The sequence below is a fragment of the Acanthochromis polyacanthus genome, chromosome 17, assembly GCF_021347895.1.
Source record: "Acanthochromis polyacanthus isolate Apoly-LR-REF ecotype Palm Island chromosome 17, KAUST_Apoly_ChrSc, whole genome shotgun sequence".
Classification (NCBI taxonomy): domain Eukaryota; kingdom Metazoa; phylum Chordata; class Actinopteri; family Pomacentridae; genus Acanthochromis; species Acanthochromis polyacanthus.
The window spans coordinates 26899730-26906298 of NC_067129.1; positions in this window are offsets into that span (position 1 = coordinate 26899730).

Below are 6569 nucleotides of genomic sequence, written 5' to 3' on the forward strand. Positions count from 1 at the left end.
GGTTTCTGGCTTGGTTTGTACATTTCATTGTAAGAGATTGAGGCTGAGCAACCTTTATCCTTTCTCTCTTTGCTCCACAAACAAGTATTGCAGTTTTTTCTTTGTTTAATTGAAGAAAATTCAATCATTGACTTGTTTGATGCGTCTACTCAGTGTTTGTATGGGACTGTGATTCCTCCTGGTGATATGCGGATGCAAATCTGTGTACCATCTGCATAGCTATGGTAATTTATTTAGTTATTTTCCATTATCTGACCCAAAGGGAGCATGTAGATGTTGAACAGCAGAGGCCCCAGAATGGATCCCTGAGGTACTCCACATACCATCCACTCAGATGTGTAATTACCTACAGACACAAAATGGTCCCTCTCATTTAAACAGGACTGAAGCCAGTTTAGGACTGCAGCAGAGAGTTTCATCTAGTTTTAAAGTCTGTCCAGTAGCATCTGGTGGTCAGCCGTGTCCAGCGCCGCACTGAGATGAAGTAATGATAAAGCTCCTCCTCTCTGACCACAGCCTCACTCTGTCCTTTATTTCTACACATTCACATGTTGATGAAGGAGCTGATCAGGAGTCTGTTTGTCTCTGACTTTATCCATCATGTCTGCCTTCAGACTCACATTATTGCATCTACTGTCCAAATAACAGTCAATATTTCAGATTTTAGCTTTAATAATACTGATTAAACCTGCAAGCAGTGGTGCTCGGGTCCTCCCCGTTAGAGTGAGTCTTTTATTTCAGGGTTTTCACATCTATTGTTGAGATTCCTTTGTGCTGAAGTTTCATCAGCTCGTTGATCTGTTGATGTCCGTTAACTTTCCTTGTTCCTTGTTTGGGGTTGTTCTTGTCCTCTGGGCTCTATGGCAGACCATTTATGTCCACTTTGCTTTCTTTTTTTTTTGACCATTTCAGCTCCATTAATGCAAATGGAATGAAATTTCCCTAGGGTCTGGATTCTTATCAGATCTTTTAATTTTCAACTTCAGCTCTTTAAATATATAAAAAATATACTGTATTCTTACAATTGTAACACTTGGCTCTATCGTGGCCATTTTTGGTAAATTGAAACCCATTCAAACTACATTTTTCCATTCCTTGTTATTCACAGTACTGAATCATACAAGTTAGGTAAAACTGATTTAATTCCTAACTCAACACTTCAAAATTGTAGTTTTTAATGTTTTCTACCAGATTGTGTCATTTGTCTATTTTTGGCCAAAGGAGCAATTTCATGTAATATTCTTTGTTTCCAATAGGGGGCATATGATGGCTTACTGCCCTCCAATGGAGTAAATGAATGACACCATTTTGACATAGGTGTGATCTTAAGGATGTCAGATATTGAAAATTGTGTCTGTGTATGAAATTGCAGCACAAAAATATATTTGAAAGAGAGAAATCAATTGTTGCATCTTAGATCCAGCTTGCAGGGAATTTCTGCTGATGCAGTTTTTTGAGCGTTGAGTGTCCCAGGCAAACGTGACTTTGATGCACACGTTGAAAGCACCTGTAACTTTGTTCTTTTGATAGAAAATACCACACACACAGACAAGATTGTTGGCACCTACAGTTGTCGGACAGGAAAACCAGCCGCTGGCCACTAGCTCTCTTCTAAAAACTCCTGGATATCTCGGTATACAATGCCTTTGTCCTGTGGAAATCAGTCCATCCTGAGTGGGAGTCCTCTAAAACCTACCAATGGAGAGTGTTCCTGGAAGAGCTGGGCCACATGCTGGTGTCTCTAGAAACTGCAAGATGTTCTTGTCCTCCACGCTCAAAAGCCATTGCTACCATTGTTGCTGGGATACAGCAGTCCGAATCAGATCGTGACCACAGGCCACCAGCAAAATGAGGAGAAGGTGTGAACTGTGCAGCTTCAGAAGAAGAACAGCATCCACGTGCTCCAGCTGTGGAAAGTGTGTCTGCAAAGACCACTCTATTGTGGTTTGCACTTCCTGCTGCCGTTAAACACACACACACACACACACACACACACACACACACACACACACACACACACACACACACACACACACACACACACACACACACACACACACACACACACACACACACACACACACACACACACACACACACACACACACACACACACCCTGCTTTAGTTCTCTTGTTCTCTATCAAAGTCCATGTTGTTGTTCAAAGTAAACAAGTCCTGTGCTTTATTTCTCAAATCAAATTTAAAGGGTTAAAATTCTAAAGCTGAATTAAATTTTGGATTTTATGGTCAGGACTGATTCTAATTTTAAAACTTAACTGTTGAGAGTAGAAAATAATGTTAATATGTGGTATTTTTTACAGCATATTGTGAAAACGGGGGGTGGCCATTTTTGGACACAAACATGCTGAGTAGGAGTTTTTGTTCTTTGTTTGTCACTGCACAAAAAATAATGATCCATAAAAATGATTGACACTGTTCATTATTGACATACGTTTAGCTACAATTATGGTTAAAAAATAAACCAGGTAGCATGTATTGTTTGGTTAAAAAATGTGATTTTATGCGTTTCTCTCCTTTTTGATCTTTGGCATTATATGATCTAAAAGGCATTTAAAGGATTAGAATCCAGAATTTGAATGAAATTTTGGTTTTCATAGTAAGAACTGATGCAAATTTTAAAAAATTAAGCTGATGAAAGTAGTTTTTAATTTAATTTTAATTTTAAAGCATTTTGAGAATGCAAACAGGGGGTGGCCATTTTTGAGTGTGAGTTTTATGTAATTTTCTCTCTCTGCTCCAAAATAATAATTCATCATAATCAGTGCTGCTATTAGTCAGTTACATATCACAGACTGTGCGATGAATAAAACACGACAAACCGGTGGCACTGAGAATATACATAATGGTCAGTTTTGAGGTTGTTTTTCAACAAGCGCATTATACAAACAACCTGGTATTGGAAGGGTTAGAACATTAAATGAATATTTTATATGTATGAGAAGAATTGATGTTAGTTAAAAACTTTATGCAGTAAAAAATCTAAAAAATTACAGACTCCATATGTTGGTATCGAACACGCTGAATGGATGTTTTTGAACAAAGCCACAGGGATAAATTCCTGGTTTTTTAACTTGAGTCTGGTGACTAAAGTTCCTCTGAACCCTTAAGGGTCTCCAGTGAGTCTAGTCATCTTTATGCAGCTTCCCGTTTCCTGTTGTAGTCGCAACAGGATTACAACAGGAAACTGCCTGAAAAAAAAATTCTGTCTTTACGCTTGTCATCGATGTCCTGAGTCACGACCTGACAGACTCCCTGACTGAATAATGGAACAAAGTGACTGAATATTAGAAGAAACTGACTGAATATTAGAATAAACTGACTGAATAACGGAATAAACTGACTGAATAACGGAATAAACTGACTGAATACTGGAATAAAGTGACTGAATAATAGAATAAAGTGAAAAACAGAATAAAGTGACTCACTGTGTCCAGCTGTCTCTTTGGTCCTTCTTCCTCCTTAAACTCTCAGCATCTCCTCTGGACTTCCTCCTCTTCTGATAAAGTTTCTGCCCACAGCCAATCAGAGAGCAGCACCGTGATGTCACAGCAGCTGTCAGTAGCTGCAGGAAGGAGGTTCAAGGTAAACAGTTCATTCAGACCCACGTGGTTTAAAGGAAAGCAGCTGCTGCAGCACATGCTTTAGAAGAAGCTGCTGCTGAGATTAATGTGACTGCAGCAGCAGAACATGAACAAACCTGATTTCACCGATTTATGATCCAACTGGGAAACAGATGGAGAATTCAGTGCAGGCTGTCATATTAGATTAAATCATGATAAATAATGACAGTAATAATAATGATAATATCAACTTAAAGCTGGATCCTCACATCCTCTCTGCTCAGTGAATCCCAGCATGTCCACCAGGTGGCGCTGTGACTGAGAGTCTGTTTAGGCTGATAGATGTGATGAGGACCAGACTCTGATCAGACATGTAGAGTTTTAGACAGATTGGAGCATCTACAGGTTAGCTATGGAACACTTTCTGTCCGTCCACCAGGTGGCGCTGTGACTGTAAACAGGTCTATAGAATTCATCAGGACCAGACTCTGATCAGACATGTAAAGTTTAAACAAGACTGGAGCTGTACAGGATTGTAGGATGAATGCTGTAGTTTAAAGTGAACGCTGTAGTTTAAAGTGAACGCTGTAGTTTAGAGTGAAGGCTGTAGTTTAGAGTGAACGCTGTAGTTTAGGATGAATGCTGTAGTTTAAAGTGAACGCTGTAGTTTAGAGTGAATGCTGTAGTTTAGAGTGAAGGCTGTAGTTTAGAGTGAAGGCTGTAGTTTAGAGTGAACGCTGTAGTTTAGAGTGAAGGCTGTAGTTTAGAGTGAATGCTGTAGTTTAGGGTGAACGCTGTAGTTTAGAGTGAACGCTGTAGTTTAGGATGAATGCTGTAGTTTAAAGTGAACGCTGTAGTTTAGGATGAATGCTGTAGTTTAAAGTGAATGCTGTAGTTTAGAGTGAATGCTGTAGTTTAGAGTCAACGCTGCAGTTTAGAGTGAAGGCTGTAGTTTAGAGTGAAGGCTGTAGTTTAAAGTGAAGGCTGTAGTTTAAAGTGAAGGCTGTAGTTTAGAGTTAATGCTGTAGTTTAGAGTGAATGCAATGCTGTAGTTTAGAGTGAATGCTGTAGTTAGAGTGAAGGCTGTAGTTTAGAGTGAACGCTGTAGTTTAGAGTGAACGCTGTAGTTTAAAGTGAACGCTGTAGTTTAGAGTGAAGGCTGTAGTTTAGAGTGAACGCTGTAGTTTAAAGTGAACGCTGTACGTTTAGAGTGAAGGCTGTAGTTTAGAGTGAAGGCTGTAGTTCAGAGTGAACGCTGTAGTTTAGGATGAATGCTGTGACGTTTAGAGTGACACTGTAGTTTAGAGTGAAGGCTGTAGTTTAGAGTGAACGCTGTAGTTTAGAGTGAACGCTGTAGTTTAAAGTGAAGGCTGTAGTTTAAAGTGAAGGCTGTAGTTTAGAGTGAACGCTGTAGTTTAAAGTGAACGCTGTAGTTTAAAGTGAACGCTGTAGTTTAAAGTGAACGCTGTAGTTTAGAGTGAACGCTGTAGTTTAAAGTGAAGGCTGTAGTTTAGAGTGAACGCTGTAGTTTAAAGTGAACGCTGTAGTTTAGAGTGAAGGCTGTAGTTTAGAGTGAAGGCTGTAGTTCAGAGTGAACGCTGTAGTTTAGGATGAATGCTGTAGTTTAGAGTGAACGCTGTAGTTTAGAGTGAACACTGTAGTTTAGAGTGAAGGCTGTAGTTTAGAGTGAACGCTGTAGTTTAAAGTGAAGGCTGTAGTTTAAAGTGAAGGCTGTAGTTTAAAGTGAAGGCTGTAGTTTAGAGTGAACGCTGTAGTTTAAAGTGAACGCTGTAGTTTAAAGTGAACGCTGTAGTTTAGAGTGAACGCTGTAGTTTAGGAGTGAACGCTGTAGTTTAAAGTGAAGGCTGTAGTTTAGAGTGAATGCTGTAGTTTAAAGTGAACGCTGTAGTTTAGAGTGAAGGCTGTAGTTTAGAGTGAAGGCTGTTGTTTAGAGTGAACGCTGTAGTTTAGGATGAATGCTGTAGTTTAAAGTGAACGCTGTAGTTTAGAGTGAATGCTGTAGTTTAGAGTGAACGCTGTAGTTTAGAGTGAACGCTGTAGTTTAGGATGAATGCTGTAGTTTAAAGTGAACGCTGTAGTTTAGAGTGAACGCTGTAGTTTAGAGTGAACGCTGTAGTTTAGAGTGAACGCTGTAGTTTAGAGTGAATGCTGTAGTTTAGGATGAATGCTGTAGTTTAGGATGAATGCTGTAGTTTAGGATGAATGCTGTAGTTTAGAGTGAACGCTGTAGTTTAGGATGAATGGTGTAGTTTAGAGTGAATGCTGTAGTTTCGAGTGAATGCTGTAGTTTAGGATGACTGCTGTAGTTTAGAGTGTGAATGTAGCCGCAAGGGGACACAAGCCAGTGTCTTATTGTGCCGGTCCCAAGCCCGGATAAATACAGAGGGTTGTGGCAGGAAGGGCATCCGACATAAAACTTTGGCCAAATCAAACATGCAAATCAATTGTATGACTTCCATACCGGATCAGTCGAGGCCCGGGTTAACAACGACCTACAGGGTGCCGGTGGAAAATGGACTACTGTTGGTCGAAGAAGGAGGGGAGGAAGGTGTGTTCGTAGGAAGAGAGAGAAGAGGAACAGCAAGAGTCTAGGACTGAGAGTAGGGACTTTGATTGTTGTAACTATGACAGGAAAAGGTAGAGAGCTGGTTGACATGATGCAGAGGAGGAAGGTGGACATACTGTGTGTCCAGGAGACTAGGTGGAAAGGTAGTAAAGCTAGAAGTTTAGGAGCAGGGTTCAAGTTGTTCTATCATGGTGTAGATAGGAAGAGAAATGGAGTAGGAGTTATCTTGAAGGAGGAGTTTGTTAGGAATGTCCTGGAGGTAAAAAGTAGTGTCAGATCGAGTGATGAGCCTGAAGCTAGAAATTGAAGGTGTGATGTTCAATGTTGTTAGTGGGTATGCTCCACAGGTAGGATGTGAGCTGAAGGAGAAGCAGAAATTCTGGTTGGACCTCGATGAAGT